The sequence below is a fragment of the Nyctereutes procyonoides genome, unplaced genomic scaffold (genome assembly GCF_905146905.1).
Source record: "Nyctereutes procyonoides isolate TBG_1078 unplaced genomic scaffold, NYPRO_anot_genome, whole genome shotgun sequence".
In the NCBI taxonomy this organism is placed as follows: Eukaryota; Metazoa; Chordata; class Mammalia; order Carnivora; family Canidae; genus Nyctereutes; species Nyctereutes procyonoides.
The window spans coordinates 31930315-31945762 of NW_026575051.1; the positions used below are offsets into that span (position 1 = coordinate 31930315).

General features: G+C 36.7%; 1 protein-coding gene and 1 non-coding gene across 2 annotated transcripts in view; one reads left to right on the forward strand and one right to left on the reverse strand.

Moving 5' to 3' along the window:
* Positions 1-15448, forward strand: part of ADGRB3 (adhesion G protein-coupled receptor B3) — a 705508-nt gene that overhangs the window by 487785 nt on the left and 202275 nt on the right. The window lies entirely within an intron of this gene.
* LOC129513242 (U6 spliceosomal RNA) lies at positions 6051-6159 on the reverse strand. Its single transcript, XR_008665204.1, has one exon. It is a non-coding gene; the product is annotated as a U6 spliceosomal RNA (small nuclear RNA).

The following is a 15448-nucleotide window of genomic DNA, read 5'->3' on the forward strand; positions in this document are numbered from 1 at the left end:
TATTCCACCTAGCACTTTATTAGTGTATAACTATAGGCCAATTACTTAATTTCATTGAGCCTCTGTTTCCTCATTTATAATCAGAATGATAACAACCCTACCCACTAGGGTTGGTGTGAGAATTGCATGAGTTAGTATTCATCAAGTGCTAAGAAAAACAGTTGATAAGTAATATAAAATGGTTATTAAAAATGTAAAAGAAAAAGAAAAAAAAGTAAAAATATAAAAGAGCCAGCCACTGAAGCATGGAGATGTAAATTGTAAGCATCAGATGCCGAAGACCACAGGTGAGGTCATGGGCATAGATATATAGGGAGCTTTTGTATTCCAGTGGAGAAATTGTGAGGACATTGCAGTTGGGGGATGATGGTGATGATGGTATTATATAGTGCTCAAAGAAATTACCTAAGGGGATCATATTTCTGAGAGCATCCAATATTATTTTCCCACTCCACAGCAATTTCCTTTTTTTTTTTTTTTTTTTTTCTTTTTTGGTAGAGCTCATGTCTCCCAACAAAAGCTCAAATGTCACACATTCTTTCCCAGACTTCATTTCTGGGCTTGGCCATCTAGCTAAGGAATATAGGGCAACATGTGGGCATAGTGGAGAATGAGGAAAGGCAAGCTTCTGACAACAAATTACCTCTTTAATTTAATAATAAAAAAAAATATTCTTCTGAAAAGATTCCAGGTCCCTCTCTGTGATTCTGAGTATTTCTATGTGAGGAATTGATATTTGTAATGGTGTTGGTCAACTTGCAATGATAAGGAAAAGTCCAAGTGTATTACAAATTGACTAGAATCCTGTAATCACTGAGCTACAAAACTCTTGAACTATAGAACTACCTATATCTAGGGTTCTTTTTTAGTGCAATTTATTAATAAATTCTTTATATCTAAGCCTAGATATATTTGGACTGGTGTTTTGTTACTTGGAATAGAATTATCCTGTCTGATGCATTTTACCAATTCATTCTTTTTTTTTTTCAACAAACAGTAACTAGATTTCTTTAATGTCATCACTTGCTTAATCTTCGCATTCAAATATGAATCCTAATAGCATTTATGATGCTTTTTTTATTCATTATTTCCTTCCATGATTCTTTCCTACCGTATTACAAATAATTTGAAGTCAGGGATTTTGTGTTGTCGCTGTAGTTGTTGTTTTTGCTTGTCCACTCATTCCTCTACAACAGTTGATGAAGTTCCCTGGGCACCAGATGAACCTGATTAATATTTATTTAATTATATTAAATAGCTTTGGATAATTGAATCTTCCTCCCCCCATCTCTTATAACTCTAACTCTTAATTTCATATAATCTAAGGTGATTAAACTTAGAATGAAAAATACATATTAAAAAAAATAAAAAAAGAAAAATACATATTATTAATTTTCTCACCCTCAGCTAAAATTCAAAGAAAGTAATAAATAAATAAATAAGCATGAGTAGTCTCAGAATTAATATGAATAGATGAATATTGTTCTAATTGAAAGATAATCTGGCTAAGGATTACACTTCATTCAAATTAAATATAGCTTCATAGAAATAGGAACAGAAAAATTAAATTTATTTTGAATACACATTATTGATAAACTTTTTTAATGACACTGCTCACTGGAGGATATTATGGGGGAAGAAATGTCCCTCTCTGATAAGTCTGTCAGCATTGTTAAAGTGTTGTGACAGCTTTCTCTGAAAACTGCTTGAAGACATTATTTTTTTCATTTGCTTCCATTCAGTTTTTTCTCGTCTACTTCAAAGTGAACCTAAGAGCACTTTCCAGACTGAGCTAGTCGTCTCCCAATTCCAAAGTATACAGTAATGTGGACTATAATTTCATTTGATTATCACAATTTTTCAATCTTTTTGATCTGAATAAGCCAGAATCGAACTTCCAATTCTAGTTTTCTTAGAGAGTTATTACATCTTCTCTTACTTCTCTTGGGTTCCAAAACCCCCCTCTCTGCTATGTCTTAGGAAATTATTCTCAGGTTTACTCAGGTATAGAACACAGAGAAAGTATGGCTTTAGTCTAATGTCTGAAGTTTCAAGATGACCTTTGGATTCTTGTGTAGAATCTGAAATGCAGACACTCATAAGTAAACTGGACCTCAGCTCCCACTAATGCATCTCCTTTCATTGTTTCTGAAGTTTCTTCCATATGCTGGCCTAACTTCCTTACCCACTTTTAAGTTTTATGTCTTAATATGTCTTTAATAATAAAATAGAACGTAAAGATTCCAGACTAAACTGAATCCCTTATATTCCATCTGCATTTTAAACATGGTAATCATATTCTGTATGGACTATAATTGATTGATTTTGTCTTATTTTCCTATGTCAAGTCTTAATAGAGTTGATTATAGTTAACAGACTATTCAAAAAACATGGATTATAAACTTACTACATGCCAGGTGCCTGGAATGGAAACATGAATATAAATGGGTCCTAGCTCAATACACTCTGGCTTTAGTGGGGAGACAAATGAACAAGCAGGCAAACTGGGTGTAAGGTTTAGCTGGTTGCCAAGCATATAATATATATTTACCAAAGATTTAAGAAGATAAGAAAAGAGTGAGAAAGGGCTATATTTGAGTATATGCATTTAATCAAGGAGTGATCAGGATTTTACTATATTCATTTTCTCAATTTCATCTAGTCTCATCATTTTAAATATTGTGTGTTAACAGATAACTTCCAGATTTACATCTCTGTTACCAAATACTCCTCTGACTGTCTCCATATATCTGATTTCCCCTTGGATATCTCCATTTAGATAGCTAACATGCTTCACAAACTTAACATTCCAAACCCAAAATCCTGAACTTTCTCCCCACATCTATATGTTACACATTCTTCCCTATTTCAGTAAAGGACAACTCCATCCTTTCAGTTGTTCAAACCAAAAAAAGTTGACTCCTTTTCTTCCACATTCCATATCAAATCCTTTAATAAATACTGTCAGCTCTGTCTTTAAGATGTATCCAGAATTTAATCATGTCAGCATTCCCACTGTTGTTACTATGGCCCAAGCTTCCATGATCACTGATATAGACCCTAGATTATTTTTTTTTTGACCCTAGATTATTAAAACGGGTTTCTAACCACTCTGACTGGTCTATTTGCTTCTACCTTTGCCTATATAGTCTATTCTCAACACATCAGCCAAAGTGCTAAACAACAAAATAAGCCATGCCCTTCTATTCAACATCCTTCTATTCAACATCCTTTAGTGATTTCCCGTTCCATGCAGAGAAAACTCCAAAATTTTTACAATGGTTTGTAAGGCCCTTTTTGATGTTTCTCTTCTATTCTTTCTCTGGCCTCATCACCTGCTACCTGCTCTTTAACTTGTCTCACTCCAGCTGCATTTTGTTCCTTGATGTTTCCAAACATGGCAGACACTCTCCCACCTCAGGACCTTTACACTTGCTTTTATCTAGTCATGATAATTCCTACCCCAAACTCCCTTCTTGGTCTACATCAGAAATTTGTTCAAATGCTGTCCTTTAGCATGAGACTCTCTAACTATTGTATTTAATATCAGAACGTACTTCTTCCACCACTACCAGATTTTCTACACATGTTCCTTGTGTTATTATATGCTACTTCCTCATTATCTAGAATAATTATTAATTTTTTATATCTTTTTAGGTTGTCTCCCCAACCCCCAAATAGAATATAAGCTCCAATGTAATAATTTTTGTCTGTTGGTTTATTTTTTTCTTCTAGTGCCAAATCTATAATATCTGGAATGTTTTCAGGCATATAATAAGCTTTCACTAAGCATGAAGAATAGGCATTTATATTTGCCAGAAAGAGTTAGACAGTTTCCTAAAGGCAGTTAGATGGAAGAGGCCTTGAGACCAGAGAGGACACAGGGAACTCAAAGAATTGCAGTCTACATATTCTAGGAAGTAGTGTGACCCATTGGCTCAATGTGCAAACTCTGCAGTCAGAATCATGCTAAATATTGACTCTAATAGTTCTCCATGTGATGTAAGGCAAGTGACTTTATCTCTGAAACTTGTTTTCCTCAGTTTTAAAATGGGGTGATAACACTATAGTTTTCACAGTGTGGCTAGTAAATTTTCATGTGACGGTTATACAGAGAGTGATTTGTTATGGAGTCTGTACTCAACAAGTGGTATTTATCATTACTCTCCTAATTATTAATAAACTAGATACTATATGTAGTTAACATAGTTTTCAGTATCTAAGAGGCCAGCTGATGGCTGTTAAGACATGTTCATCTGCAACTGCTGCTGCTGAAATGGGTTGGAATGGAAAATTGTTAGGGATTAATGACACAAGATGAGCGAACAGGATTTTTTGTTTTTGTTTTAAAGCCATAGAATGTATCTTGTAGGCTTAGCTAAGTGTTTTAGACTTTTTTTTTTTTTTTTTAGAATTTCATTCTTTTTTTTTTTAATTTTTATTTATTTATGATAGTCACAGAGAGAGAGAGAGAGAGAGGCAGAGACAGAGGCAGAGGGAGAAGCAGGCTCCATGCACCGGGAGCCCGACGTGGGATTCGATCCCGGGTCTCCAGGATCGCGCCCTGGGCCAAAGGCAGGCGCCAAACCGCTGCGCGACCCAGGGATCCCTGTTTTAGACTTTCTTGTGTAAGTTACTGGTTCTCAAATTTGAATATGCATCAGCATCACCTGGAAGTCTTGTCAGAACACTGATTATTAGGCCCTACCCCAGGAATTTCTGGTTCACTAGGTCTGGAATAGATCCTCATATTTTGTATTTTTATCAAGTTCCCAGGGATATTCATTATCTATAGTTGCATAACAAATCATCACCAAATTAATTGGTTTAAAAGAACTAACATTTATTATCTCACAGTTTTTGTGGGTCAAGAATCCAGGTGAAGGCTGAAGTCATGTATCAGTTAGGGCTTTGGTTTCGTTTGAGAGCTTGACTGAAGGAGGAACTGCTTCTAAGATCACTCATGAGGTTACTGCAAAGATTCCTACTCAGGCTATTGGCCTGAGGGCTTCATCAGTTCCGTGCTGCCTGTTAGCTGAAGACCTCCCTTAGTCCTTTGCTATGTAGACTCTCCACAGGGCAACTCACAATATGGCAGCTGGCTTCCCTCTGAGATAGCAAGCAAGAGAGAGGCCCCAAGATAAAAGCCACAGTTTTTTTGTTTGTTTATGTAACCTAATTTTGGAAGTGACATCCCATTATATCTGCCGTATTCTGTCAGGGAGAAGTAAAAGTCACTAAATCCAGCCCATACTTACTGGGAAGGAACTACAGAAGGGTGTCAGTTCTAGGAAGCAAGAATTAGTGGTGGTCAAGGTGATGATGATGGTACTGATTTGGAGACCATAATCAGAGAACCATTGCTGTAAAGAAATTTAAGCAAGTAAGTGCCATGAATGGATCCGGCTTGGAGAGGTGCTGAAAATGGAGATGAGACTACTTAGGAAGCTGTTTCAGTAATCTCTGTGACCTTTATATTAGGATAATTAATATTCTTATATGTTTTGAAAATCGATACTTAGTCAATATATTTAGCAATCATATCTCCAAATTTTGCTCTGAACTTCCTCTATAAATAAAATATTTGAAAATAGCTTTCAACATTTATAAAAAGATTTGTGTGGAGTTACATTCCATTAAAGGTTTCAACAATTGAAGGCAAATAAAATTGTTCTTTTATTTACCTTTGAGCATATTTGAATCAAGAGTGGTTTCGGCCTGGACTATTAGAAAAGATACTTTGGGTTTGGTCACTAACATTACAAGATAAAGGCAATGGATCATTCTAAATAAAGAAGTACAGGCCTTCCCTTCAAACATAGATCTCTTTCTCTCATTCTTTCTCTCATTTTCTGTGTCTCTCTCTTGCTCTATCACTGTCTCTAAAGCTTAGACTAGACTGCAAATTAATAATATAATCAAGGGCACAACTGTTGAAATTACTAGGAAAATCAACATAAAAATGGAGCACCATTCCATAAAAGGAAGAGAAAATTAAAAGTAGAAGTAAATGACTTTATTTATTTATTTATTTATTTATTTATTTATTTATAAATATGGAACGCTTCACGAATTTTTGTGTGTCACCCTTACACAGGGGCCATGCTAATCTTCTCTGTATGATTCCAATTTTAGTATATGTGCTGCCGAAGCAAGCATGAAGTAAATGACTTTAAAAGTGTAGGAAATTGGGATCCCTTGGTGGCGCAGCGGTTTGGCGCCTGCCTTTGGCCCAGGGTGCGATCCTGGAGACCCCGGATTGAATCCCACGTCGGGCTCCCGGTGCATGGAGCCTTCTTCTCCCTCTGCCTGTGTCTCTGCCTCTCTCTCTCTGTGACTATCATAAATAAATAAATTTTTTTTAAAAAAAGTGTAGGAAATTGTGTAGCATGAGTAGACTTGAGTGTTATTTTTACAATTATTTTTGCATAGAAATACATGATGTTGTAATTTTACTTTTTCCTGAAGCTTGACAGTCTGGTTGAGACTGTGCACTAAGAAGCTGTCTTGTTAGCTGAGGCAGGCAGCCTGCTTGATCCCATCAACCATTCCCATCCAACCTCTGGGGTGGGTTACATCCAGTTTCAATAGCAGGTTTCATTTTCTTTTGTCATGGCACCAGAGGGCAGTTTAGCCTCTCTGGCTGGGGATTCTATTCCCTTGGCCAGCTTTTATGTCCGAAGTCAATTCACTTGCTTCAGCCTGCTTTCACCTCCTGGTTATTGATTTTGGCTGACATTTAGTTCAACTTGTTATCAATTCTCTTAATCATTTCAAAAAGAGAGAAGGGAGCAAAGATGTCTTAACCATATCACATCATCCCAAGACAGCTTTGAGTCATTCATTTCACAGAGGGGCCCATGTATGAATGTGTTTTCCTTAACATTACTTTAGCCATGGGAACCTGGGTGGCTCAGTGGTTGAGCATCTGCCTTTGGCTCAGGGCATGATCCCAGACTCCCGGGATCGACTCCCACATCGGGCTCCCTGCGAGGAGCCTGCTTCTCCCTTTGCCTATGTCTCTACCTCTCTGTGTGTCTCTCATGAATAAATAAATAAATACAATCTAAAAAAAATTACTTTAGCCATAGCAAAAGTAATAGAAAAGTTAGCTCATGAATCTATAAATATATCAAAGACCTGATTCTTTATTTTAACCAAACAGTTGTTTCTACCTCTACTGCAACCAGGTGCTTCCCCACCCAACTCATATACCTTGAGATAAATAGTTAATGCTCAGCAAAGTACAAATGGACATAATTTTGAAAAGGCTAATTATTATTCAGAAAGTTAGTAAGTGAAACCCTGTAAACCATACAAAAAAAATTAAAAGTGGCAGAGACATGTTGCATTTTTAGTCTTACAAATGCTAATCCATTCAGTTAGGGAATCATAACTGAAGTAACCCAAAGTCCAGTTGCAAAAGGATGGACAGGCAGATGTCTGTCCCCAAGATCACCTGACGATAGATGAAGGAGCTGGTTGAATTGTAAATATTACATAACCTTTTCACTAAGTTAGTAAGAGTATTGCATTATTTGAGAAAGTAAAGAAGTACATATGCAGAAAACTATTACATTATTTGAGCCATTTCTAGTTTCAACCATGGCTTTCTCCTAATTTCTCCTAAATTCTAGATCAGTATTTCTAGATGCCTGTTGAGATAACTTTCAGGTATGAGCCTGTTCCTCTATCATTATCCCCTGCCATAAAGACCAAATTGTCCATGTTGTTATGAGATCTTTGAAGGCAGAAATAATGTCTACTTTAGCTTTGTATCTCTAGTATTTTTCCCCAAAGGAGAAGAGAGGCAAGCAGATATAATCATATACCTGGGAATGATTGGATTCCTTGGATATGATTCCTTAAAGAAATGAATTTATTATGTTGTGACTTGTAAACTTTAGGTTAGCACAAGATTTGTCTCACAAAGCAGGATCTTGTTACTGAAGGATAAAACAGACATTAGCACCATCCTGGAAACCTATATAGATATGTTTATTATCAGGACAGGTAATCCCTCAGAACAAGTCAGCAGACCAGGATAAAATGAAATATTTATTCTATTAGATAGATATTAATCGAGTATTTCTTGTCCGCAAGTTACTGTTAGAAGATAGATGAGTAAAACATGGCTCCTGAACTCTGGAAATTTCTTTTGAAAGGGAGGCACAGCACTAATCACAACTATAATTAGATAATTTTCCATTGTTTGTTTCCTCTATTCCTTTCAAAGTTCTGTAAGGGCTAGAATTTTCTATTCTGGCAGCTAGCACAGTGCTGGCACATATTAGACATTCCACAAATCCTTGTACAAGAAAGAACTAGTCATTTTAATGCCAAATGGAGAGTAGTCACCCTTTTCTCTCCACACCTTTCCTTTCCCTCTTCCTTCAGGCCCCTCTGCCAGACCATTAACAGGTTCCTCAGGCATGGATCCAAATCTCTCCCAGCCAGCTTTCTTCCACTAGAGGGACCTTTCTAAAACCAAGCCTGATCCTGCTTAAATCCTTTCTGTCCAACCAGTAAAAGTGGTTCTTCCCTTTAGGGTTAGAGATCCTTTTAAAACTCTGACAAAAGCCATGAACATTTTCCCACTTAAAATGCATCTACAAGATCTTATATTTAATTTCTAGGTGTTTATAGTATTTCTGAGGCCCATTTCCTAAGCCAACAAAGGTCTAAGAACTCTAACCTAAGAATCTCAAGATAAAATACAAACTCTTTAGTAGGACACAAGATCTGTGTCATCCCTGTGTCCTCTTCTGGCATTACCCTCTCCCCAGCAGCCATACCCTCAACCTGTCTTTATACCCCAGCTGTACCAGTTTAATCTACTTCCCAAAATACACCCTGTTCTCTTGGACTCCATGTACCTTCCTGGAGTCAGTGTTCTCATCTCACAACCCCATCTTTTATCTGCTTAGTAAATCTTATCCTTCAAACACAAGTTCACATTATACTACTTCCAGGAGGCCTCCTCCAACAGTAATAAAAGGCATTTTTAGTTCTTTGGGCCATCTTTGGTCTTTTCATATACCTATGGGGTTGCTTATCTAACAATAATTATCTTTATTCACAAGTCTCTAAGCTCTAGAAATATTACTACTAATAATAATAATGGCTAGTATAATGAGCTTACAATTGGCATGAGGCACAGTTCTAACTACTTACATGTATAACACAATATAAATTTCACAAGAATTCTGTGAAATAGGTGTTATTTTTTTAAAGATTTTATTTATTTATTTGAGAAAGAGAGAGAGAGAAGCAGACTTCCCCCTGAGCAGGGAGCCCTACTCAGGGCTCAATCTCAGGACCCTTGGATCATGACCCAAGCCAAAGGCAGACACTTATCCAAATGAGTCTGGGTATTATTTTTGTCTATATTTTATAGTCAAAAAAGCCAAGGTACAAAGAGGCTACATTTAATTACTTGAGTCAAGAAGATAATCCGCAAACATGCTTATTAAAATGTATTGAATTGAGATACAGTATTAGAAATATCAACAAATTGCTGAAGCAGTACTTAAAATAGCTGCCATTTGCTGAGAGCTGAGTACTCTCACCATGTATTTGGAATTTTACCTTATGCTATCACTAATAGTCACCACACTTCAGCAAGGCAGGCATTAGTTTTCATTTAACAATGGAGGAAAAAGGATGCCTGGGTGGCTCAGTGGTTGAGCGTCTGCCTTCGGCTCAATGCGTGATCCCTGAGTCCTGGGATCGAGTCCCACATCGGGCTCCCTGCATGGAGCCTGTTTCTCCCTCTGCCTATGTCTGTGCTGCTCTCTGTGTGTGTTTCATGAATAAATAAAATCTTAAAAAAAAAAAAAAACAATGGAAGAACACCCTCTATTTAATCTCTTGACAGATTGCTTTATATGCAATCTGAATACAGAAGAGGGAACCCATGGGAAGACTTCTCGGAAGGGCTGGTTTATGAGTGAAGATGATAAAAACCATAGTTTGGGCAAGTTCTGTAGCCTGGAGAAAGTATGTGCTGCATTACAGCTGTGTCAAAAAAGGGAGATCACTTGATCTCTCAGAATAACCCTGACAATGAGGAGAACTGTAGTATGGTCAAATAGTCTCACCCTGTAGATCACATGGTCTCACTCTGGGCTTTATAGATTTACAAACTTGACTATTAGTGTTTCTAGGGATCATCAATTTTTAGAAGATTCAATTTATACATAATCACTAGAAACCAATGAAAAAACTAAAATGCTTTATTAAGTCATAACCCATTCACTAATAAGTACCTCCACTCTTTGTCCTATCTGTATGAGAAGTTACATCATAATTAAAAAAATTGCCAGGAACACAGAGATCAGAACTGTGGGAGTTGGTGAGACTTAATTTTTCAACAGAGTATGTCTATACGCCAGCCATGCACCAAAGGTATAACAGTGATCAAAAAAGACAAAGATCCTGTCCTCATAGATTTTTTTTTAAGATTTTACTTATTTATTCATGAGACACACACACACACACACACAGAGAGAGAGAGAGAGAGAGAGAGAGAGGAGCCCCCCCCCCCCCATGAGGAGCCTGATGTGGAACTCAATCCTAGACCCCATGATCACAACCCGGGCCAAAGGCAGATGCTCAACCACTGAGCCACCCAGGTATCCCAGATCCTGTGCTCACAGATATTAAATACTGGGGTTGCATCATTAGGTCCTGTAATCCTATCCTTCAATCTGCATTATAGGGACAACCCCATTGTGTGCTAACAGTGATTACAAGGAACTCTCTGAGTAATTACAGTCAACTCCCAATATTTGCTTCCAGACTGTCCCTTCCCTATTGATACTCTACCACTAATAATAAATCCATTTTAGATTTAAGAAATTCTTTTGACTGATGTTTGTTCTAACAATTAGATTATTTTCAAGTCTTTAATAACCTGCTATTCCTGTAAAAAAAAAAAAAAAAACTCTTATCTTCTCTGTTCTGGTACATGTTGACTTAGTTTAACTCTCAGAGAGTTGGAGGCCTTATTTCTCTCATCTCGTTTTTGGCACTTCATTGCTGGTTTTGTGCATCAACCTATGGAGATCAGTTTGAGTTGAAGTATGCTTCCGTACTTGTTTGCAATTTGGCAAATAGATCATTGTGTCTATAGCTTGTAGTATAGAGAGAAAATGGGTTGAAAATGTAGGTTGGAGCCAAATCAGGAGGATTTTGGGGAGTAGGAACTTTATTCTTTATTTGGTAGAAATTCATCACAGGTTTTAAAATAAGAAGTAACAGATACATGTTTTCAGAAGGTACAAACTTCAGGACAAAAATTCAGATAGAAAAGAAAAAAAGCTTTCTTTTTCCAGAGCTGATCCTAATTTCAGTTTTATGCCTCTATTCTTCTAGTTCATACAATTTAATCCAAATTGGTTTAGGATCTTCCACTGTTTCTTCCTATATTTCCTTGCCAGACATCTAAATTGAGTGATTTGGCTTTTCCTGGGATTTTTTTTTCCTCTCACACCAATTCTAAATAATGTTTTCCTGGCTCAGAAGATAATATGTTTTCCACCAATATGTTTGTGAATATAAGAACAGAAGGAACATGTGCCACATTCCTAAAGTGGACCCAAAACAAAAACCAGCCCCCAGAATTTTCTGCTTTCAACAGGGTGCAGAAGCTGTACCATAGAAATTGCTGGCCAGCCTTTATTAGAGCTGGACAGAGGGCCAAGTCAGCCTCATGGAGTTCTCAGGTGCTACTGTAAGGGGCATGGGGTCCTAGCATTAAGATGGTTAATATTCTTATGTAACCTCAGTGAGTTTCCCACAGCAATAGAATTTTTCCTATGTGCTCAGGAGGAATAGAGAAGCAGCTGAGAGGGAGTTAGATAAATCTAAATGGTGACTTTGCAGTCCAGAGTAAGAGATAATGCATGATCTGCTCATAATGAGAAATTATTTAAGTCCCTGGATCCTGGATGAAGAATTAAGGCTCATATTAGAAATTAAGTTTTAGAAAATTAAATATATTTACACATATTTTATGCTTAACTACTTGGTCTGAAATTCTTACCTGATACATAGTTTCAAATCCAAAAATTGAGTCCATGACTATCAAGGAAAGTTTCCTAATCAATAGAAAGTTAAAGTATACTACCAGTAGTGAGACAGGGAAAATGCTGAGTTCAATTTCATCAGTTAAAGAACAGTTTTAGGCTAATATGACTGTAGCTATCTGAATAATTAAACTTTGAATTAAAAGCAGAGTTCTAGCGTGGGAAAAAAAATCAATGGAGAAGGAACAAATAAAGTTAATTGACTAGTTAATGTAGGGATATACTAATTACCTAAATATTCACCAAGTACCTAAGTTATGAAGTTGATAGAGAACCAAAGGTTAAAATAAGGAAAATATTCTCCAATTAAATGATGTTCTATAAAACTAGTCACCTACCCAATTAAAACACCTTATGCAATCCACGGTAGCATTTTCCCACACGTCCAGTCAAAGCCTTTTAATAGTCCCTTACTGATTATAATTCATATGTAATATCCAACTTAGAATCAATTGCAAACTGAAATTTCAAATTTGACAAGATGTGATTTCCTGAAGTTTCTGTAAGTAATATTGAATTACCCATATCCTACCAAAATTATTGAAAGAATGCCATTTTGTCCTATCTTATATTTTGTTGCAAAAGTCAGAATTTAATTCAGTCTACAATTGTTACGAGAATTGATACACAGTTGAACTACAAACTAAATTTATAAAGAACATCATAAACTTTTTTTAAGATAACATTTCAATTTGACATGTTATTATTTTATAATGTTGACCATAGAAATGTGGTATGTCTTAAAGGGAGAGAAGGGGGAGGGTCTATGGGAGAGGAGAGAGAATCCCAAGCAGGCTCCATGTCCAGCATGGATCCTGATGCAGGGTTTGATCTTTTTTTTTTTTTTTAAGACTTTTAAATTTATTTATTCATGAGAGACAGAGAGAGAGAGAGAGAGGCAGAGACACAGGCAGAGGGAGAAGCAGGCTCCATGCAGGGAGCCCGACACAGGACTCGATCCCATGCACTGAAGGCAGAGCTAAACCGCTGAGCCACCGGGGCTGCCCAGGGTTTGATCTTATGACCCTGAGATCATGACCTGAGCCAGTCAAGAGCTGGAGGACCAACCAACTGAGCCAGTCAGGCATCCTTTCAGTACCTCTTTCTAATAATGCAATGAGTATCTGCTGTACTGAAAAAAGCATATGGTAGTGTGCAGAGGCAAAAAGATAGTTCCTCTGTAGTCATCCTGTTTAGAGGACAGATATACCTTAACAAGAATAGATAGTGATGGTAGTAGAGATCACTAGATCAGATTGGTGGATGGACTGAAAAAACAAATATCCACTTATAAATCTTCATTTATAATTTTACAACTGACTACTGAAAATGCAACTTATTTTAAAATATGTAGCCCACATTTAGCAATTATGAGCATAGTTTATTTACCTAGCCTTGTTTTCTTAGCCCATTTCTCTTATTATAAATTTATATTTTACAGTGCTGTAGGTTATCTCAAGTAGTGTAATTACAAAGCTTGGTCTAAATAAATACAGCAGGTATGAGGATCTTGCAAGAAGTTTGCAAGTTGAATGTGCTGAAGATGATAGTTTTGACCAGAAATGGAAACAAGATCTTCTGGGGGGAAAAAAACTAAAGGTTAATATTCTGTAACTATTGGTTTCTAATTTAAGATCTTGGGAAGATTCAACCTTGCTTAATGCAGTGGCTCATGAACTTTTTCCTGGGAACTGTGGCCTGCTTAGATGATAGTTTAAAACTGACCTTGAATTAGATTATCATGCGTAGCCTTTGTTCTGTCATAGCAGCCTTGGGGTCTTTGGCTTGCTAAGTGCAGAAAAATTTAAAATTTGCTAGAAGGCTCTCTGGTGTGCTCTTGAAACCTAATAATTCTACCAGGAAGTCAACTGAAGACGATCATTTAGGCTTCAGGAAGCACTGCAATTTCTGAGTACCATTAATGAAGGAAGTTGACCCTAAGGAAAAACTTTGGATGGATTTTCTTTACCTCTGTTCTCAAGGGGCCCCAGAATGCTGAAATGTCATGAACATTTTACTACTGTTATAGACTGAATTGCTTTGAGACGCTCAAAAGTAATTTTCTAAATTTTTATAGTAAGGCCAAGTCTAAAATGATTTCCCTTAAACCATTTTTAGTTCAAGTGTATGTGGGAGGGGAAAATTTTTTTGTTGTTGTTTAAAAAGCCCCTAGATCTATACTCTGAATGACGTGGATTCTAAACTGCATACTTTTAGCTTTCATAGGAAGTGTTCTTTTTCTTTATGCCATATAACTTGTATTTCATCACTTTCAAAAGCCTCTGGACCCTTGCTTTTTCTCTAGCACTCTAATTCCTCAGCCTCTCTTCCAGAATAGGCCTGTCACTTTGTCTCTCTCAGCAGCACTATTTATTCTCAATCCTCAGATATTTTGTTTAACTCCTATCATAGCCAAGGGATTAAGGGAAGATACAAAGATTCAGAAGCAAAACTTCTACCTAGAAAAGGATGAAGTCTATAGAAGTGCTAAAACATATAAACATTTCACTGTACTATAAAGCAAAGTGTGTTCTCCGCCATAAATCTGCACAGCAAGAGTTGTATGGTAGCCAGAGAAGGGGAAGATGTGACTTCCAGTCCGGAAGGAATCATGGTAAGGCTTTATGGAAGAGATGGAATGAAGGCAAGAGCGCCAAAAGTAAGTAGGGAGTAGGAGCTGGGTGTGCAGTTAGTGTGTGAGTTGTAGTTCAAGTTTGTTTAAAGATAGAAGTAGTCAAGGTGAAGAGCTCATGTAAAGTAGTCTCTTAGAAGGCAATAATTTTGTTTGTGTTGGCTAGCAGACATATTATAAGATCCATATATATGGTAATTTTTAGTAGCCACATTCAAAGGTAAAACAAGTAAAATTCTAATAATATCTTTCATTTAACCCAGTATATATAAAATGTTAACATTTAACATGTAATCAATATAAAATTATTTATGAAGAGAGATTTCTGTTCTTTTTTTCATACTATGGCTTTGAAATCCAGTGTTGCATTTTATACTTCTAACATATATCAGTTTATATTAGCCATCTTTGAAATGCTGAATAGTCACATAGTGATCCCCATATTGGACAGTGTTACTTCCTGAGTTGATTTTAGTTAGTGAGGATGAGAAATAAAAACAAATAGATTGAACAAAACTAGGAGATAACACTTGTTATGACACGTTGTTTGACTTGGGTTGAAAAATGTGCATAACCCCCCAAAATGACCCACTCAACTTTTCTTCCTGCTCTGGGTAATTATTTTGATTGTTAATGAGGTATCCCCAGGGCCTACCCACAGTGCCTTTGCTTAGGGATAAGGTAACTCCATTTCTTTTGCTCTAAAGGTGCAGGTGACTTAGACCCA